Source organism: Peromyscus californicus, unplaced genomic scaffold (assembly GCF_007827085.1).
Source record: "Peromyscus californicus insignis strain IS unplaced genomic scaffold, ASM782708v3 Scaffold_23__1_contigs__length_62951481, whole genome shotgun sequence".
NCBI lineage: Eukaryota > Metazoa > Chordata > Mammalia > Rodentia > Cricetidae > Peromyscus > Peromyscus californicus.
The window spans coordinates 58,347,575-58,370,839 of record NW_026294534.1 but is presented as its reverse complement, the minus strand read 5'-3'; positions in this window follow the sequence as shown (position 1 = coordinate 58,370,839).

Below are 23,265 nucleotides of genomic sequence, written 5' to 3'. Positions count from 1 at the left end.
TGACTCTGAGATACCATCTTATACCTGTCAGAATGGCTAAGATCAAAAATGCTAATGAAAGCCTATGTTGGAGAGGATATGGAATAAGGGGAACACTCCTCTACTACTGATGGGAGTGCAAACTTGTATAGCCACTTTGGAAATCAGTATGGCAATTTCTTAGAAAATTGAGAATCAATAAACAAACAAATTAGAAAATTATGTGTATTCTCTCAAATTTCATTTTACAATGTTCAAAACAGAGTAGTCAGATGTCTTAGTTACTTTTCTATTACTGTGATTAAAGACCATGATCAAAAGCAGCTTAGACAGGAATTTATTTCTACTTACCATGTATCTTCCAACATCCCAGGTAGTCAGGGCAGGAACTCAATGCAAGATTCTAAACACCTCCTGACTTGCTACTCCTGGCTTGTTTACTCTGATTTCTTATAGCATCCTGGACCACTGATTCAGACATGGCAAGACCCACATTAAGCTGGACCCTCCCTCCTCAATCATCAGTCAAATAAAAGTACCACATCTTAATTACAATCCAATCTCATAGGGGTGTTTTCTCACTTGAGATTCCTTCTTTCCAAACAACTCTAATTTCTGTCAAGTTGACATAAATCTAGTCAACAGAATGGATACCACCATTTGTCCATGTGAGTGGATTACACTTTACCAGGATTGAAAGCATGTAATATGTAAATGTGTTTGTAAAGTTATTCACACAGAACATGAATGAGGAGTTCAGAAACCCTCTGAATGTTGGCTTCTCCATCCTATGATGTGAAGACTAGGGTGAAATTAAGCAAAAATTAAAACAGATACCTGAGAGTCAAGATAAACTTTTTTCTGAATCTGGATCTACACAGATATCAGTAATAGTCATATATTTCATGCACCATGACTTTCTTGCCATAATGGACATGACCTACTCAAATTAGAACCCCTATTAAACCTTTGTCAAATCAGTTGCTTCTTTTCAGGTAATTTCTTTTTAGCTGTGAGGAGTGATGGAAATAAATAGCCTTACCAATAAAAAGAAGCCACAAGAGAGGATTAAAAACTATAGAAATAGTATAAGTCATGATTCAAATTTTTCTATAATAAGCTCTTTATAAAAACAATGAGCATTATAAGAAAATACATTGTTATGATAGTTTCAACAGATTAACAGGGCACAAAAGAAACATTAAAAAAATCATTATATTTTCTCCATCCAGATAAAACCTTAATGAAAAGAATCCAACAAAACATCCCATTTCAAATGCCTTTATAAATACATAGTAAATATAAATACTTTATTCATTTGGTTCATAACCTCTACAAAGATTACCTTAACTCAGTATAGTTAAATTTGAAGAAGTATAGGTAATAATCCCATCAATAGAGTTAACACTTTACAAATGAGCACATTGCCAAAAGCAATTCTGAGATACAAAATTTGATGGACATCCTTAACAGTAATAGGAAAGGAAACTTTTAACATTTTGTAGAAACATAGAAGACAGGAGTAGACAAAATGATTGTCAAACATTCATCCAAATGTTACTCAAAAAGTACAATGCAGAAGTATTACAACACCTGATTTTAAATAATATCACAAGGAATTCAGAATATAATATGATTTAAATGATTTGTTTAAACCAGAAACTTTTACATAAAAACTCATTAAGTGTCTGCTAAATGATAAGGATGTGATAATGACAACAAACATTGAGCCGTGTTTTCTTTACTTAACATTTTTATTGGCCATTTTTATTGAAAGTAGATTTTTTTATTCACACAATATATTCTGATTGTGGTTTATGTCCTTCTACCTCCTCACAGATGTTCTCTATCTCCAGACACACCCAAATCTCACACATTCTCCTTCTCATTTTCAGATGTACAAAGAGGTATCTAATCATTATCATCATCATAATCATATAAGATAAAATAAAAGCAAACAAACAAGAATAGGATGAAGCTGACAAACAGGAGAAAAAGCACAAGAAACACAAATACACACAGAGACACACACCTTTCCTCACAGAGAAATGCCACAAAAAAAAACCTAACCAGAAATACTGTATTTGTAATGACATGTAAGAAACAAAAACAGAAAGAAAATAAAAATCATACACAAAGTATTATGAAGCAAAGAACCTCCCCAAAATGCCATTGAGTTTATGTGGTTTGCCATATACTTCTGGGAGTGGTGACTGCCCTTAAGATTGCTTTGTATACCCAGTGAGAGTCTGCTGGAGAAAACTAATTTTTATTTGCTGGTGGTAATCAAATAGAGATAGCTTCTTGGTTAGTGATGATGATTTCTGTCTACTTTCTATCATAGTGCTGGGACCCCATCTAGTCTAGATCTACACAGGCACTGTTCATACTACCACAGTTTCTGTGGGTTCATATATACATTAGTCATGCTATGTTTGGAAGGCCTTGTTTTCTTATTTGCTTCCATCCCCTCTGGGTCTTTTGTTCTTTTCTTCTCTTCTACAGTCTTTATTAATATCCAAGGGACGGATCCAATGAAAAACATCCCATTTGGGACTCTGTACATTTTCCAGCTGTGGGTCTCTGTTTATGTTCTCATCTATTCCTATTCCAAGGAAAAGACTTCCTGGTGATGGCTTCGGAAGACACTAATGTAAGAGTACAACATAATCTCATCTAGAGTCATTATGTTGCTACATTCCTTTAGCAGAACAATAGTGTTTGACTTCCTCCTATGTCCTTAGCCTATCTATTTTCAGGTTCTTGACCACCAGAGCAGTGTCAGGGAAGCAACCCATCTCATGGAGGTTGCCTTAAATCCAATCATATATTGATTGGTTGGTTACTCCCAAAAGTTTGTGGCACTATTGCAGTAGCACATGTTGAAGGCCGGTCACCATTGTAGATTCACAGTTTGTAACTGGGTTTGTAATTTGTGTCTACCTTCATCCTCTGGTAGCATGTAGAGTATCTTTCAGTACTGTAAACACTGTACAGGTAAAGACTCTAGGTTGGCACCAGCTCAACTTCTCTGTATTCAGTGACTTGTGTGGGTGTTGTCCTCATCAATAAGGTTTTGCCATCAGTTTGTGGAGAGCAACTAAAATCTTTGGCCATAGCCTGGGTTGTTTTTTAAATTTCCATGGGGTTTCTTTGACAAACAACTCAATTAGATGTAACCCAGGCAGAAAACCAGAGGTTTCATTTGGTGACAGAAATGTCAAGTGGGGTTCCATCTCCACAAGTTCATTTACTATAAAGAAAAATGGAGTTTTATCATTTTTATTCTCTTTCTCCTCTTACTGTTTACTCCTCATATCTAACTCTTCTGTACATATCTCAACATCTACCAGAATATATCTGAAAACTAGAACTTTGACTATTGAGAAACTATTTTGAATTCTATACTATGTCTAGAAAAAAACACAATACCTGTGTACCCTGTCTCAAGTCTCAAAACATATTAGCTATCACAGCAATGAATATCCCCCAATGTGTTCCATTTCCTTCGCACCTCACATATCTATAGAGGCTCTCCACTCCAACACAGACTTGTGTACTCTTAAATCAAAACATACATTCTAGAACAGAAAAATAATAGACAGATTCTTTTGGGGAAATAGAAAAACATTTTTGTACATAATATCTAGGATTGATGCTCAGCCATTAATCTATTCAGATAACCTCAAGAAATAGAAAAATAAAATATGTGATATACAAAGTAATCTATCATAACAAGCTGTTTGTCAATGGGAGATGTTGACCAAGAAGTAGGAAAATGACTTAGAACTCAGGTAAGAATCTAGACTGCATTGATATGGAGATACTGAGGAGAGGGGGGCCTTTATTGGATTCCGTATGATTATGGAACTATCTCCAATTGAATTGTGTTGTGAGTACTGGTTCTTAAGATCATGCGAAAAAAACATTCAGTTAATGAGGATTCTGCACACAAGTGTAATATGGAACATGGCATAGATACACAAGGTTATTTTGAAAAACAGTGGCAATAGTGCTCCACATGTCTGTATGAGCTCTGATGAACATGGCCCTACATGACCTTTTCATGCCACAACTTACTTTGGATTTCTGATGAAATCCAGTTACAAGATTTCACACAGTATTCACAAAACATGTCCACACCCATGGTTTATTGGAACAGGTCTGGTCCCAAATTTTCTCAAGGAAACTATCTGTGGTACGTTTATATGTACATGAACAACATCGTGGCACATGGGGCAGAAGAAAAAGATTTTACAATATGTTTTCTAGCTCCATTTGTCACATTATGAGGTCCTCAGATGCAGATCCTAAGGCCCAAAGAGTTCTAATTCCTCAAGGTGGTGTCATATAGGACAGACCAAACAGAACTAGAGAATGTAAGTGGCTTCTCTGGTAAGCAAGAGAAATAAGATATACATATACTTGCATGTAAATGTAGTAACTTGACTCTGGACCACCACTGTCCATTCCCAGAATTGGGTAGAAATGTATAAGGTACACATTTCATTTTTTTGTCATCTTTATCTTGAACCCTCCTGTCTTTTTCTGTCATTTGACTGAAACAAACTGCTTTTGGACAATAAATCACACTGAGAACCTGGAGGAAGTCTCTCTGTTCAACATGGTCTTTGTCCCAAAGACCAGACAGAAACATGTTAAAATTTTTCTGAATGAGATGGAAGTGCAATGATCTTTTTCATTTCTCTTTAGCTATTATCTTTAGTCACTATTACAAGTTTTGAGAGTACAATGGCAATAACTATAAATGCCTTTCCTTTCTTGTTTTTAATACAACACTTTACAAGTCACCAAGTTTTATTTTGTGTTTTACTGGTTACTACTTTCACATTTTCAAATGAGGGGGAATGTATTTTTCTTCTTTCTACTGCTTGAAATTCTAGAAGTTGAGCTGGCCTGGAACTCACAGATTCTTCTGCATCTGATTGCTGGTATCAAAGGTGTGATCCACCACACTCAGATTATGCAACCCTTTTTTGAAGTTGGCAATAGCTGATACATTTTCTCTGATATTTCCTCAATACTGCTGATTCATTTGCATGTCCCTCTGAGTATCTGTTGGTAGGCATTTGCTTACATTGTCATGTTTCATTCAGCAGGCCCAGAAATGACAGGGATGATCTCCCTTTTTTTGTTTCTTCCTAAAATGACTTGTTGATTACATTTTAAAAATCTGTGTTATGGAATAAATGTGTGAAGCACACAGAAATAGGTGAACACATTCCCGTGAAGAATACATTTGTAACCCAGTCAGTCTTACCCATTCTGTTACACAGATGAAAGGGATTTTGGGGATTCAGTGACCTATGAGGATACACATGTAAACTTCACTCTGGAAGAGTGGACTTTGCTGGTTCATTCCTAGAAGAGTGTGTACAAATATGGGATGCTGGAAACCTGCAGGAACCTCAATGCTGTAGATAAGAATGTGAGTTTTCCTTCACACTCTGAATAGAGGAGCAAGTATTTCTTGATTACCTCTGCTCTTCTGTGATTTAGATTGTGTCAATGGAAGAAAGTGTTAAATAAATGGGGCATGTTTGTAAGGCTCATTGAAGATAGAAATTTACTTTTTCCATAATTTTCAAAAACATAGTAGACATTTTTAGCATCACATTTTAGGATACAAATTGGTGACCACAATATTGAGAAACTTAGCCAAAGTTGTAGAAATACTTGAAGGTTATTTTCATGGAAAAATGAATACAAAGGTCCCTCTGAAGTAGTATTTCTGTGGTCCAGAAATTTAAGGACATGCAACACAGTAAATAAACACAGCCTTAAGTACATTGATGATTTTTATGTTTTTAGAAAACCAAGTACCTCATTCTATGAGAGCTTATCAGTATTTTCAAAAGATTTCTCTAAGAAACAAAATGAAGACCTTGTCTTAACAAATATCACCATTTTAATCATACCCATAACAACCGTATTGTAGAACTGTCAAACCATTTCGTTTCAAATTAGTACACTTTAATTAGGGGATTGGTGTATATCCAACACCATCTAATAGCAAATAACTTATATGGAAAATAAATACATATCTTTAAGCAATAAGTTAAATAAAGCTTTCAGCCACTTACTAGCACTGTGGGGAGGAACTTGTGTTAGGTGAAGGACCATTTCTCTAGCCCCAGAAAATTTTTGATGCTTTCTTTATTTTTTTCAGACAAAGTTTCTCTGCCTAGCTCTTGCTGACATTGAACTTACTCTGTAGACCAGGTTGGCCTCAAACTCAGAGATCCACTTGCTCTTGCCTTCCACGTACTGGGATTAAAGGTGCATGCCACCACACATGGATTTAAAATTCAATCCTATCACTTAGGAGGCAGAGTTAGGCAGATCTCTGAGTTCGAAGGCATCCTGGTCTACAGATCAAGTTCCAGGACAACTAAGGCTACACAAAGAAACCCTGTCTCAAAAAAAATGGAAAAAAAGAAAAGACAGGAAATAGTATTTTAAAGCCTTTATATATCATCCCATGTCAGGCAAATGGGAAATAACTCATGCAAGAGAAAAACTCTTTCAATGTAAACAATTTAGTAACTTGATAAAGCTTTAGACATCAAAATTGTATTCAATTACAGGAAAAATTGTTGCTTCACCTCTTTTCCATCATAGGTTTGAAGCAAGTAAATAACTTACCATGTTCACTCAAGGCTTATGGTAGAGATCACTGCACTGTGGTTTGTATTTTGAAACTTTTAGAGTAGCTATTGAAGTCTGCAGAAAGTATGGCAAATCCATCTACTGAATTTAATTTGGGTGTTCCTATACTATTCTATAGTTTATGCTCCTCCTCTCTTGTGTTTTTATTTGGTCATAGGTATTTTTCTACTACAATATATAGAATGTGGTGTCAATCATAGAAGTGGTTCATTGTTTACATGAATATTAACACAATGTGTGATGATACTTTTCAAGGAGTAGTGTCTTTAAAATGTGGTGGTTGATGTGATTAGTTTTGTTTTTTGTATTTTTACAAATTCCCCTGAGATGTCTTGTCTGTTTTCTCATCTGGCTTAAACGTCAGTAATTAGTTAGGGCTACACTTGAACATGGCCCTCGTGTGTCAGTCTCCTGGCTACTTGGTTAGAAGATGTATCCCCAATGTGCCCTGTTCCATCAACACATGTTAATAATGTAAATGTTAAAATGATTAAAAGAAGAGAATATCAAAAATAAGAAATGCCTCATGTGTGTATTTAAAGAAGCATTTCAACCTACCTGGTTAAAATAAAATGAAATAAAATATTCAGCAATCAACTTGTATATCTTATACCATTACAGTTATATTTTGGTCATGTATGTATTATTTGATGTTCTCTGCTGCTTTATGCCATAATTAGGGTTTTTTTTCATTTGGGAACTTCATGTTGAAGAATTGCTCCCTTATGGGATTACCCTGAAATACCTTTAAATGGAACTGCAATGAGACATCTTATTTATCAAATACTTCTATGATCATGAATGTGTAGGCCATGACAGATATTTGTAGACTGGATGAAAGCTTTATGGACTATTCTCTCTATCCTTTTACTTGGGTTGTGAGTTTCAAGCTCAAGTTACCAGGTTTGCACAACACACACACACACACACACACACACATACACACACACACACACACACACACACACATTTTTCCCAGTTAGACTTACCACTGGTGCCCAAATAACATTTGTTGTGTTATCCCACCAGTAAAAGTTGTATCTCATTTTAAACCTGCAAACAGTATAGTAATCCAAGGATACAGAAACAGAGAAGAATTTGAATAATAAATACAATTTTAAGTGAAAAGAATAGTCATATTCTCATCTTTTTTAATGTGTGTGTCTCTTTATTATGAATACTAAACATAAAATTGCTTGTGTTTATAACATTTTCATAAACACGCTCTCAGAAACACAAATGAGTTCCAGAGAGATGCTTCAGTAGGTAACAGTGGTTGCTGCAAAGCCTGATGACTTGAATTCTGAGAAACCTACATGATTCCCACAAGTTGTTTCCCTCCTTTATACACTTGAACTGTGGCATATACCCACAACCACCACTACCACATAAAGACATACCTTTTAAACTCTAAGAAGGGCTACTGAGGTCACTCACTGGTTTGATGTGCTTATATTTTCTTTTCATTATCTGATTCAAAGATAGCTCATTTTAAAAGCATATTTCAAATTAAGGAACTTTTTCTATTGATATCTGGACATATTCAATAATATGAGTTATACCCAGTATTGTTTTGTGATGCTTACATAGTGTCATATATTTCACTTGCATAATAATCGTAATAGTTGAGCATTTGAGTTAATGTTTCAGTTTCAGTGAAATAACACAATTTTTTCTGATATTCTACCTAGTCTTTCAATTAATCTTCATATAATAATTACATCTGTGAGAAAGTATGTGATCTAAAGAACTCAAAGTGAATTGTTTTTGGCCCATGATTTCAGAGATTTCAGTCCCTTCTCTCTCTTGGATTAATTTCTTCTCTGTTTTATTTTTAACTTGTATGTGCATGTGAGGGATTTGCCCAGGTGTGGACTCTGTCTGTGAAAATACGTGCTCAGAAAAACCAGAAGAAAGTATTAGATCACTAGAGATTGAGTTATAGGCATTTGTGCTCCATTGACATCTGGGCTGGTTTCAAACTAAAGTCCTCATGACATCACCAAGTGTTCTTAACTGCTGGTCATTTCTAACCCCAGGATGAATTTCTAATAGGCTTGCTCATTTCTGCAATTGATTTGCCAACTATATGACACTGGACATTTCTAAGGAATCTCTTTGTAGCATGTTGTGAAATGCTGAAAAAACTCTAAAAGAAATATGTACTCAATACACACTCAGACTTGTCAGTGTCAATTAAATTATGGAATGTAAATATAAAAAATATATAATATTTTATATGTAAAATATGAAAAACTAATGAATTAAAGATACAAGATCATTATGTCTCATATCTCTAAGTACTATAAGAATGATATAAAAAAAACTCAGTGATCTCAGAGGTTCAGTAATTTCAGAAATTTAAGAACCCAGTTTCAGAAAGCTGTTAGAGTTAACCAAACAATCTTTTCATCAGCAATAATGACTAAGTTGGGAGAAAAACAGAATCCCTCATCAGATAAGTGGCTGACTGTTAATGCAGGTTTAAGCCTCAGTCTGGAAATTATTCAGGAAGTTAGCATCAAACTTGAATGAAAGTGAGCTAAAAGAGCTGATTGACAGACTTGGTCCATCCCTAGATGCTAGAAATCCCTCCAGCAAACAATGAACATCAAACACATACAATGCATGATCAAAACAAAGGTTGCAAGGCATGGTGGTAAAAGCCTTTAGTCCTAGTACTTGGGAGGTAAAAACAAGTATATCTCTATCGGGGACTTGGGAGGTCCGGCCCCTCCATAGTCCCCTTCCAGGGTCTGGGAAGAATCTACAACCAGCTGATAATTTAATCTTTGATGAAAAGAAATGAATCTATGTACATGAAACTCCTTAGTCCATACACTTTACTGTTCTGTGTCAGTTCTCTCTCTACACAGCTTCTATTCTGCTCTCATGCCTAGCTCCTTTCTTGCCTGATTTGTCTTTACCTTTATCTGCTGTCCTCTCTAAGCTCTATCTTAATTCTCTCATCTTAGTTCTGCCTCATCTAGGTTCTCATCCATCTAGTTCCTTCCTATCTTAGCTCCTCTCCCATCTCCTTCTTTCTCATCTGGCTCTTCCTCATCTTCCATCTCATTCCTCTAGTATTCTCTTTTAGCCCTTCAATCCAGTTCTTCCCATCTAGTCCATTCCTCTCCAGTTCTTGCCCATCTAGTTCTTTCATTCTCTTTTTTCCTCTCTCTCTCTCTCTCTCTCTCTCTCTCTCTCTCTCTCTCTCTCTCTCTCTCTCTCCTCCTCCTCCTCCTCCTCCTCCTCCTCTCAGTCTCCTTATTCTCTCAGTTCTCCCCAAGTCTCTCAGGAATTGAGTTATAAACCCAAGCAATAGCAATCCTCTGGCAGAGCAAGATCAGCAGGCTTGAATTCTTACAGGGTGATAAAGGCAGGTAAGAATTTTCCTCAGGCAGTGACCACCAGGCTTTCTTTTACAACCCAAAAGGGGAGTGGTAAAGGAGGAGGTCAACTGAGAGCTAATGATCGATTAGTATATCAAGAAGCAAATTTATGTGCTCAATCTATATTTTTAGAAGTGGTTTGGTAAGAAATTAGGAGTCTATTAGTAAGGCTGTAAGGAAAGAGAGTCTCACCCTAAATTGCACAAGAAATAAAGCTATCCCCTGACCTAGGGGACAGGTGATGTTTTGTTTGGCCTTGGATGCTTGATAGGTATTTTATATAAATACACTGTTAGGAGTTTTTGGAAGCACACAAGAAAATCATTTTAGGAACCAGCTAATATATATATATTATATATATAAAGGCTAAAATATCACCAAGACTTCTTTAGCCATGGATTGACCTTTGGAGAAGTCCTTGACTTTTCCAGGTAGTAGCTTTTGTGATAGTAGCTGAATTCCATTACATTTTCCTGGGGCTTGCAGCATATCTTTGTGAGTTTGAGGTCAGTCTCATCTACATAGTGAGTTTCAGGACATCCAGAGTAAATCAGAGAGAAGCTGTCTCAAACATTTAAAGAAAAAAAATGAAAAGTCCATTTCTTGAAAGAAATTTTCCACTGTATTCACAAAAAAAAAGCCTGCAAGTATAAAAACAGGCCTCTTGAATCACATGCTTCCTCAAGCTACCTTCTGCTTTGTAGATTGCCTTCTATGATCTTTCCCAACTTTTAAGACACCTATAGCTTTATCATTAATACCAGTCCAGAGTAGTTTTGTTTGTTTGCTTGTTTTTGTGGTTTTTAGAGAGTGTCTTACTATGTAGGCCTAGCTGTCAGAGAACGCTATAGGGAGACCTAGTTGGTCTTGAACTCACAAAAGTATGCATTCCACTGTCTTCTGAGTGCTGAGATTAAAGGCAAGGGCAGTATTGCCTGGATATTATCTAGAATTATATTAATTATATAATTACCTAGAAAGAATTAATGAATAAATATATAAACCAGGTTGGCCTGTGGGGATGAATGTGATGGGTTCTCTGTGTTGTTACTTGATGAAGAGTACCCAGACCACTATAGGTAGCAACGCTCCCTAGGCTGCAACCCAAAACATCAATGAGTAAAGGAAGTTACAAGCAAGAATGAGTTCATTCTCTCTTTGCTCTTGACTGTGGGTGTTATGTGAGTAGGTGCTTGAGTTTCTAGCTTGACATCCTGAAAAAAGAGAATATTATTTGGAATCATAATTTGATCCTTTCTCCCTCAAGTTGCTTTTGTTCCAGCTATATTTCTCAACAAAAAAAATGAAGCTAGAATAGAACTGGTGCCAGATAAATGGGGCTACTGATATGAGGAATATGGATTTATGAATTTTTATGTCTTTGAACAATTTTTTAGAAGTTTGTGAATATGTTTGGATAGCTGGGTTGTAAAGGCATTAAATGCTGAGAGATTGAGGGGCTTTTCATTAATTAAATTTATTCATTTGGTTTACATGCCCACCACAGTTTCCCCTCCCTCTGCTCCTTCTCTTCCCTCCCCCAGCTCCCCTCTATACCTTTCCAAATCCATTCCTTCTTTGTTTCTGTTCAGAAAGAGGCAAGCCTCCCACTGGTGTCAGCAAAGCATGGCATATCAAGTTGTGGTAGGACTAAGCTCCTTCCCTCATACTAAGGCTTGGTAAGGCAACCCACTATGAGAAATAGGTTCCCAAAAGCCTGCCAAAGCATTTGCAACTGGGCCTGCTCTGACTGCTAGGTGTCCCAAAAGCAGACCAAGCTATACAACTATCTCACATATGTAGAGGGCCTAGGTTGGTCCCAAATAGGCTCCTTAGCTATTGGTCCAGTGTCTGTGAGCTTTTATGAGCCCAGGATGTCTGTGGGTTTCCTTCTGATGACCTTGACATCCCCTGGCTCATTCAATCCTTCTTCTCTCTCTTCAACAAGATTCTCAGAGCGTGGTCCAGTGCTTGGCTGTGTATCTCTTTTTTTTATGATACCACAAGTATGCATTTGTGTGTGTGTGTGTGTATTACATGTGTGTAAGTATATATCATCACACGTGTGCCACAGGAAAAGTTAGAGAGGTCAAAAGGCAACTTCAATGAGTCAGTTCTGTTCTTCCATTGTTCTCACTCATAGCTGCTTAGGAACTGCAGAAGCAACCTGCATCCCATTACATGCTGCTCCTAGTGTCTAGTCTTGCGTCTCCTCCACTCCACCTTTCTCCTTCCTCTATCCTTGGATTTCCTGCATGCTTCTAAGCTGCCTTGCCACAGGCCAAAGCAACTTATTTATTAACCAAATGGGAACAACATATATTCACAACATGCAGGAAGACATCTCCCAGCAATTATCTGTGCCACAGAACTAAGTAATAACTAAACATTAGGCTAGGTGCTAAAGAAATGGCCCAGTGGTTAACAGCACTTCTGGCTTCTCTTCTGAAGAATCTGGGTTCAATTCCCAACATGCACCTGGAGACTTACAACTGTCATTCCCTTATTTATTTTCCCCCTGTGGTTGAGAACTTTTGATGCTTTTTTCTTTTCATTTTTCTTTATTAAGGAATTTTCTACTCACTCTACATACCACCCACAAATCCTCCCTCCTCCCTTCTCCCACCATCCAGCTCTCCCTCCCAAGCATCCCACATCCCTACATCCCCCAAATCAAGGTCTTCCATGAGGAGTCAGCAGAGTCTGGCACACTGAGCCTAGGCAGGTCCAAGCCTCTCCCCATTGCACCAAGGCTGCACAAGGTGTCACACCACAGGCATCAGGCTCCCAAAAGCCTGCCCATGCACCAGGGATGGATTCCAATCCCCCTGCCTGGGTGCCCCCCCCAAAAACAGTTCGGTCCAAACAAACATCTTCCATATCCAGAGGGCATAGTCCAGTCCCATGGGGGCTCCACATTGGCTGTGTATCTCTGCATCTGTTTCCATCAATTATAGGATGAAGGGTCTCTGATGAAAATTAGGGTAGTCACCAATCTGATTATAGGAGATGGATAGTTCAGACTACCTACACACTATTGCTAGGAGTCTTGCCTGGGGACATCCTTGTAGATTTACGGGAGTTTTCCTTGCACCAGGTTTCTATCTCACCTCCAAATGCCCCAGACAAGACATCTCTTTCATTACTTTCCCCCTCTATCCCACCCCAACCTGATTACTCATGTAAAAATGACCATCTTATCAAAATCAAGCTACAGATTCAATGCAATCCCCATAAAAATCCCAACACAATTCCTCATGTACCTCAAAAGAATAATACTCAACTTCATATGGAAAACCAAAACACCCAAGATAGCTAAAACAATCCTGTACAGTAAAGAAACTTTTGGATGTATCACCATCTTTGCTTTCAAGCTATACTACAGAACTATAGTAAAAACAGCATGGTATTGACATAAAAACACACATGTGAATCAATGGAATCAAATTGAAAACATTAGTCCACACACCTATAAACCTATTTTTGACAAAGAAAGCATCTTCAACAAATGGTGATGGCATAACTGTATGTCACCATTCAAAAGAATGCAAATAGATCCATATCTAGTACCACGCACAAAACTCAAGTCCAAGTGGATCAAAGACCTCAACATAAATCCAGTTACACTCATCCTGATAGAAGACAAAATGGAAAGTAGCCTTGAAAGCATTGGCACAGGAGACAACTTTTTGAATATAACACCAGTGTCACAGACACTAAGAGCAACAGTTAATAAATGGGACCTCCTGAAACTGAGAAGCTTCTGTAAAGTGAAGCACATTGTCAACAAGACAAAATGACAGCCTACAGAATGGCAGAAGATCTTCACCAGTCCCACATCTGACAGAGGGCTAATATCCAAAATATATAAAGAACTCAAGAAACTAGACACCAAAAAACCAAATAATCCAATTAAAAACTGGGGTACAGATTTAAACAGAATTCTCAACAAAAGAATCTGAAATGACTGAAAAACACTTAAAGATTTACTCAATATCCTTAGTCATCAGGGAAATACAAATCAAAATAACTCTGAGATTTCATCTTATACCTGTCAGAATGTCTAAAATCAAAAACAGAAATGACAACTTATGCTGGAGAGGATGTGGAATGAGGGGACCACTCCTCCATTGCTGCTGGGAGTGTGTAACACAAATTGCTAAATAGTCTTATTAATTAAAAAAAAATAACCCAGAGCCACATATTGGGTTGAAAGCTGAAAGATCAGAGAAACAGAAGCCACATCCAACCTTACCTCACCAACTCCTCAGCCGATCCTGTTTCTGTGAATCCTCAACTGAAAGCCTCTGAGTCCTCACCCTTGAGGGTCTCAGTTGAACTACTGTTTAGTTTCTGTCTCCTCATGCTTTATATACTGTTCTCCACCCAGCAATGTCACTTCCTGGGATTAAAGGCATGTATGCTTTCCAAGCAAAGGCATGAGATCTCAGGTACTGGGATTAAAGGCATGTGCCACCACTGCCTGACTCTGTTCCCAGTGTGGCCTTGAACTCACAGATGGATCTCTGTCTCCCAAGTTATAGAATTAAGGGTGTGTGTCACCACTGTCTGGACTCTATGTCTAATCTAGTGGCTGGCTATGTCCTCTGATACTCAGATAAGTTTATTAGGGTACACAATATATCACCACAAGAGTGCAAACTTGTATGGCCACTTTGGAAATCAGTATGGTGGTTTCTCAGAAAGTTGGGTATCAATCTACCTCAAGACCCAGAAATACCACTCCTGGGCATATACCCAAATGATGCTCAGTCATACCACAAGGACACTTGTGGACACTCAGCTATGTTCATAACAACATTATCTTGCTGTGGGATGGTCTGTATGTCAAATTGCTCTAATTGGTCAATAAATAAAACACTGATTGGCCAGTGGTCAGGCAGGAAGTATAGGCGGGACTAACAGAGAGGAGAATTGAGAGAACAGGAAGGCAGAGGGAGACACTGCCAGTCGCCGCCATGACAAGCAGCATGTGAAGATGCCGGTAAGCCACGAGCCACGTGGCAAGGTATAGATTTATAGAAATGGATTAATTTAAGATATAAGAACAGTTAGCAAGAAGCCTGCCACAGCCATACAGTTTGTAAGCAATATAAGTCTCTGTGTTTACTTGGTTGGGTCTGAGCAGCTGTGGGACTGGCAGGTGACAGAGATTTGTCCTGACTGTGGGCCAGGCAGGAAAACTCTAGCTACATTATTTGTAATAGCCAGACCTGGAAACAACCTACATGTCTCTCAACTGAAGAATGGATAAAGAAAATGTGATATGTTGACACAATGGAGTATTACAAACAATGACTTCAGGAAATTTGCAGGCAAATGGTTGGAACTAGAGAAAAAAATCATCCTGAGTGAGGTAACCCAGACCCAGAAAGACAAACATCGTATGTAATCAGTCCTAAGTGGAAATTATCTCTAAATAAAGGATAACCATGTGACAATCCCCATTTTTGGAGAGGCTAGGTAACAAGGAGGGCCCAAGTAAGGATACATGGATTTTCCCAGGAAGGGAAAATAGAAGAGATCTCCTGAGGGGCTATTTTTTTATAGAAAAGGGGAAAAATGGTGAGAAAATCACTGACAATGGAGGCTTGTTTGTAAAGTTTCAGATGGGAATAAAGACTTTTGTAGTCATTTTCTAAGGGTCTTTTGTTTCATATTTTGGCTAAGAGTCTGTGTGTGCTCATTGTGCTGGAGTTGTAGGAGCACCTGTGATTGTCAAAGAGATCAGCACCACTGAATTGAAACTGATGTGTTTCTTTGCAATAGCTTTGACTGCTGTTTGGTCCAATAAAGTCAGGCTACATTTGGAGCTGAATATTGCAGTGTAACTATCATCTATGTGGTACTAGATTTAAAAGCATGCATGATCAGGATTATTATGCATTAATGTCATGGATAGCTGATGATGCTTGTGGCAGGTTTGGAATTTCTGCAGAGGTTGCAGAGGACACTTGAAGGTGTGGTAAATTCTAGGACCACAGGATAACCATCAAGGAGAGTTGTAGGTATGTAGTAGAGCTGGCACATAGGAACACTATGTGTGTTGTGCATGACAGATCCTGAGACTTGGAGCTTCCCAAGTCCTCTAGAGTCTAGAATATCATTAAGAGTCCCAGAATTTGGACACTATGACTCTGGATTCATATGAATGCTGCTGAGTTTTGGTTTTCCTTTAATGTCACTGATTATTTGCTATGCCCCAGTTCCCTTTTTGAAAAAAATGTATGGTTCTCATTTTTTTGTTTTCAAAGAACATGAAGTTAGAAGACCTTAAACTTTTTAAATGTTGGAATTGAAAAAAGTGAAACATATTTTACATTATGATTAAAGTGAGAACTTAGGGACCAGGAACGTAAAGGTTAGGTTTGAAAGGGATGTTTCTGATTGCACATGGCAATTAATTCACAAGATGAGGAATTTACTGGTTAATTTCAACTGTGAACCTGACACAACCTATGATCACTTGGATAGGGTTTTAATGGGTTATTTTGTAGATTAGGTTGACCTGTGTGCACATATGTGGTAGACTGTCTTGACTGTTAATTGATCTACAATAAATTACCCACTTGTGGTATCTCCTTTCCATAGGCTGAACCCTGGACTGTATAAGAGTGAAGAAAGTAGAAAAGAAGAAAGCAAGAATGTGTTTATTTTCCTTTCACCCTTGATTGTGAATGTGATGTGATTAGGTCCTTGAGTTTCTGTATTTACACCTTGTAAATGATGAACTGTAACTTAGAATTGTCAGTCAAATAACTGCTTTCCCCCACAAAGTTATTTTATTCAGGTTATTTGATCAGCTAGACAGAAATGAGACTAGACTACTACCCTGTGTATTGCTCAAAATGAAAAGAATCTGGATCATAATCCATGGGACATCTCAAAGGCTTCCTACTAAAACTTACTTTTAATAGTGAGCCCCAACATGCAAGGCCCAGTCCTCTTCTGTGCCACTGATGGTATATTTTCCTTATTACTCTCTAATCCTTTTCAGTCTGGTATCTGTAACTGTGCCATCTGGTTGAACTGACTGGTTTTTGCCAGATAGACAGTCAGACACAAAGTATTGAGAGAAAAATATAAGATTATAGATATATTTTTTGCTAAAGATGATGAGATAGAACAGGTAAATTACTTTAGATTAATGGGATTATAGGCACAGAGTATTTTCTGAACATGATGGTTATTACATAATTAAAATAGGAAAAATGAAGACAAAAATCAGAAAACTTGAGTACATTGTAATATGTGTGGATCGGTTATAAAAAAAGTTTTAAAAGATAAAATGCTCTTAAAGGTTATATATCCTTTATATATGAATTATAAAACAATGAGGAGTCTATGGGAGGGCTTGGAGGAAGGAAAGAGATCATGGAATTGATGTAATTGTAATCCTCCAAAATTATTTTAAAAACTTGAAACAGGCTTAATGGCCATGTGTGCCAGAGACTAGGGATTTATATTAGAGAACAACAATGGTTAGTCATGTCTTTTCTCACAGGCTGTACATCTTAAATCTAGAAAATAACAGCTCTGTTATGCAGGACCACCACTGTTTTACCCAGATCTTCTATTCTGGTTGAACTAGAGTAACTACAGTACTCTGGTTTCATGATAAGTTCAGTTCTTTATCATGATTCCTGATTGCCTGGTCTGTGGACCCAAGAAGTAGCCAGTCAGAATATTTATCGATCATCTAAACTTGATTACCTCACTACTCATTTCTAGTGTCAATTACAGTCAAAGCAGAAAAGTTCACTCTCCTTCATGCCCTCCCTTTCTGTGCTGTACTTTAAAATTGGTCAGTGAACTCAATTCTTACAGAGGTCCCTCTTCATTTTTAAATACATAATAAAATCTACAGACATTGGATAACACTCATTCACTCATCTATTTTGTCTTCTAACACATCAGTCAAGCCCCAGCCTGGATGGAGTTGCAAAACAGTCTTTGCAGCACTGGACATCAGAGTCAGTATTAGGTGTGTTCAAAGCAATTCTCAATTACATAAGATGAGGCAAGCCTGAGCTACAGGAGACATCACACTAAACAGAAATAAATAATCAACAGCACTTGAGAAAAATGAAAGGAAATTATTAATGCCTAGAAAACATTAGAGAATGAAAACAAATAAGAGAGTAGAGTAGTGATGTATATAAAAAACTCAAATTTAAAAAGTGAAACTAAGTACTGACTTTTTAAAAAGATCAATATAATTGAAAAAACATAGCTATGTTGACTTTGAAAAAGAGCAAATCATTTACTGGTAGAGGATATGTCATTAATAAGAGACCAATTGATCTTGCTCATATGTACATGTTGGATGCTGAGACCTGTAACCTGACACACACAGCTATGGCCTGCGTCTCAAATCTCTGAGCTGACTTAACTGTGACAAGAAGGACTGTGTAATGGCCTTTGTATCAAACCTCTGAGGTGATTAAACTCTGACAAGCAGGGTTGAACATATCTGAATAGGAATGTTCCCTTGTTGGAAATTTAATATTCATTGGCTCAAGCTAACCTTTCTAAATTGTACACCCATCAATTTGGTCTGACTTCATTCACATGACATCAATTAATACATGCTGGGAAATTACAAAATCACTCCCAATGCTACAATCAGTCCATAATGGTGACTCAAGTAGCTGATTGCCTACCAAGTTCCCCCCTGTGGTGTACAAAAACTATTCCTCCTATTCTGGTCTGAAGGGAGAAGCCATGCTCCACAGGCAAATAGTTTTCCTGTTACTGAAATGAACAGTTGACTACAAGACTCAAATTGGTAATTTTAAAACTCATTGGTTTTAGAGTACTTTATCTAAGAATTTAGTTTGTTTAATCAATAAGGACCACAATGTCACTGCCCTGGAAGGCAACAGACTAGAATCAAGGCCACCTAAATCAACATATGAAAGTTTGTCTCATTTTTCTAAAAGGCTGAAAGTACTGCAGTTCTAGAATTAATATGCCATCCAAGGGAAAAAACATTCAACATACTCCAAAGTTTAATAAACCAAAATTTCTTTACTAACAGCATGCATTCTGCTGTGGCTAATGATAAAAGAGGAGACAGACTAGAACAGAATTTGCATTCCATGTGTACAGTCATCCTTAAATCTCTTTTAGGGTCAGGTCGGGTCCCAGGTTATACTGTAAACAATTTAAATAGAGACAGGAGACTGCAAGTCTAGCTACTTTGACAGATGGAGATTTACAGTACAAGAGATTTTCATTTAAAAGATTGATCAATGCCACAATTCTCACACATATAAAGGACAGAGAACACAAATATAAATAAATAAATAAATAAATAAATAAATAGTCACCTATCCACACTGTGACTGCTGTTCTTTTTTTTTTTTTTTAAAGATTTTTTTTTCTTATTTATTCTGAAGAGGGCGCCAGATCTTGTTACAATGGTTGTGAGCCACCATGTGGTTGCTAGGAATTGAACTCAGGACCTCTCTCCAACTCCGTGACTGCTGTTCTTAAATGAAGAGCTACTCTGAGCTATTCTAACCACAAAATAAGGCTTATTTTGCCTCTGAGCAGGCTGGCTCAGAGGAAGGCCATAGCTGCTTCTATGCAGAACCAAAAGGACTTAATTCTAACTATCTCTTACTGCTGTCTGTTTCAAGGCTGTGACATTACTATACAGAACTCCATTTTTTAATTTATTTTTGTTTTCTGTATATGGCTATTTGCCTGCATGTGTCTGGGTGCAGTACCTGCAGAGGCCAGAGGTATCAAATCTCTTGGAAATGGAGATATAGGAGATGGTTAGCTACCATGGATTCTGGCAATGGAATCCTGTATCTTCTGTAACAACACCCAGTGCTCTTAATTGCTAAGTTATCGCTCTAGCCACATTTTTTATTTAAATTTTATTTTTAGACATTTTAATTAAAATATACATACATCACTTTCCCACTTCCTTGTTCTCTCTCTATCCCTTCCCAAATTCTTCCCTTTCAATTTCTTCCTTAAAAGTATGTGTGATTAAGTATACACAAATATCTCAATAAAACCTGCTGAGTCCATTTCTGTTGGTTGTGTGTATATGGTTTCAGAGCTGAACACTGCATTGGATATGCAGTTAGAGAGCTCATCCCTGCCTGAGGCGAATTCTGAAGGAGAATTTCACTCTTTAATGAGCAACAGGAATCTGACCCAGAAGTGACCTAGGCTACCTTGAACAGGAAACATTATCAAGAATAGAAAACTTGGGATGATAAATGCCTCAGCTAACACTTTGTAGTATCATGGCCCTAAAGTTCTGGTGCTTCGGGGAAGACTATGGACATTGTCCTGAGCCAATCACAGTTTCCCTTGGTGCTGTGGTCCTTCCACCATAGCCCATTGACCATTCTCACCTCATATGGCTTTGAAATCCTGAAATTTCTGCCTCTACTTTCTAAGTAGCATGATTACAGGCTTGTATCACCATGCCTGGCTTAGGTGGCTTCACCTTCTTTCAGTGATTCATCAGAAAGATGGTATAAGTTAGATGAGCAGTTACACTTAACAATATTGAAAAACAACTTATCTTTGTGAGCCTTGGTTTCATCATATATAGAATAAGGGCAGAACTCTGATCTAGTCCCTTGATGAGTTGTAATAGACTCAGTGATAAAGAAAAACAATGTTGCTCATATTTGAAAGACAGTGGACTTTAAGGTAGGAGGACTGCATTTGATGGGAGCCTTCTGTTGCTGGAGTTAGGACAAGAGCCTGTGTCCTGGCTACCCTAACCAGCCAGCCACAGCAACTCATCTTTACTTAAGTCACTCATCCCATTTAAAAAACCAAGTTATGGCAGGAGGTGGTGTCATACACCTTTAATCCCAACACTTGGGAGGCAGAGGTAGAAGGATCTCTGTGAATTCAAGGCCAGCCTTGTCTACAGAGCTAGTTCCAAGAGAGCCAAGGCTACACAAAGAAACCTTGTCTCAAAAAAAAAAAAAAAAAACAAGTTAGTTGTTTGTGGTGTACCCACCTATAATTCAGGTACAGTGGAGGCAAAGTGGGCAAATCTCTCTGATGTTCTAAAAGAGTCTAGACTACATAGTGAGTTCCAGGCCAGTCATAGATTCATAGTGACACTAAAAAAAAAGAAAACAATAGAAAAGAAAAAATAGTAAATTTATTAATAAAAAACAGAAAAACATGATATTTTTTCAATGTGATTAATTTGGAAGAGAGATGAAGATATAAGGTAACTAATCTATCTTTGGATCCTAAGGATGGTTTAGATAGAAGGCAAAAGACATGCAAAACTAAGTAATCTAAGCCAGCTCCTCAGCTCCTTTCTCTCCTGAAAGGTATTCAGATGATGAGTAAATATTTCTTCAGTAGAGACATTCTCATCTGGAAGACTCAGTCTTTTCCCACAATGAGATTTCTACAGAAATTAGAATGTCATTTATGGTGATATTTTATTTGTACTGAAATGTGATTTTATTTGCATGTTAATAAATAAAGTTGCCTGGGGGTCAGAGCTAATAGCAAGCCATAACAGAAGTCTGGCAGTGGTAGTACATGCCCTTAATCCCGATCACATGACAGGCAGATCTCTGTGTGTTCAAGGATACCACAAGCATGGAGACACATGCCTTTAATCTCAATACCAACCATAGAAGACCTGGAGGTCTGTACAGACAGGCAGTGATGAGGAGGTCATGTGGTTGGGTTTACAACCAATGAGAAGGCAGAATAGAAAGTCAATAAAAAAGACAAACACATAGGAAGTAGCTCTCTTGCTGAGGGAGGACAGCAGCAGCAGTAAAGGGTAAGGTTTTTAGCTCTTAGCTATTGCTCTGACATCTTGGGTTTTCATCTCTGCATTGGCTCTGTGTTTCTTATTTAACAAGACAATTACATCTACAGTCATTGACTCCACTATTTCACTTGCTGTTAGCTAAAGGGAGAGTTATAAACGTCTCATTAGAATATCCTTATTCCTACTAGGAAGGTAGGTTTCAGGAACTGACAGAATAGGGGCTGAGTAGCTTTAAAGTCCAAGTGAGGAATGCAAAGTTGGGGCCTGCATGGAATTGTCACTGACAGCTGTATGTAGTTGCCAAAAGTGGGTAGGGAAGTAGAAGACCTGGAAGGGGCTGACCCACAACAGCTGAGTTAAAACAGAGAGCACAGTAGGAGACAGTTTTTCCTTAAGTATACCCTAAGCATTGCTTTGTGGAATTTGATCCTCATGCTTTCACACCCAGAGCTCCATTCCTAACAACTCCTCCAAACTCCACAGCTCTTTGTAAATGCCTAACTGTCCAAGACTTAAGAGTGACTTAGCCACTTTCATGGTGACCCTTTATTGCTCTGGAAGCATAAGCAAAATTAAACTCTTGTAAGTTGACTTAGACATTATGTATTATCACAGCAAGAGAGAAGGCACTAATACACATCCATAAAGTCTTTTCTCTTTCAGTTCTTTGTGTCTTTCACATCATGCATCATGATCATCATTTCTCCATCCCTCTCTGTCTGCCCTCTCCTTTGCAACCTCCCCAACAAAATAAAATAAAATAAAATTTAAGACAAATGAGAAAAAAATCAATCTCATACTGAAAGCTATAGTGTGACACAGCGAGTCATGCAGTAAACCCTTTTATTCATAAATTTTTACTTGTGTTTATTGCAAAGAGTCATTAGTCTAAGTTCAAGGCCTTTGGTTTCCACTATACTATCAATGGTGGATGCTTGCTGGGACTCCTCTTGGATATCCTGCTGTTGCCCTGTGTCATGGAGATCCTGCAGCTTTTGGTCTGCCAAACTGGCACCTTCATGTGCTCCTACAGATCACAGAAGGAGTGGGCCAACTCATAACCCTGGTTCTGGCCCTGGGTAGTTGCAAGGTTGGTCTTCTGGCCAGCTCTCCCTTGTCCTCACCTCCAAGATGAGCTCTCCAGCAAGCCCTGGCTAGTTCACCGCTTGCAGCAATGAGCAAGAGGCAGAGCCAGTTATCCTGCTTTCATGTCCTCAGGGTGAGCTTTCCCATACTTACAACCATCAGGGCCAGCTCTACTGTGTTGCCCAGGTGAGGTGCAGGGGCCACTCTCCTGAGTGCTACAGCTGATGAGCAGCAGAAGCAGCTCTCCTGCTCTTAGGACCTCAGGGCCAGTTCTCCCACCCATCTCAGGCAGAGAAGGGCAGGGGGGAATCT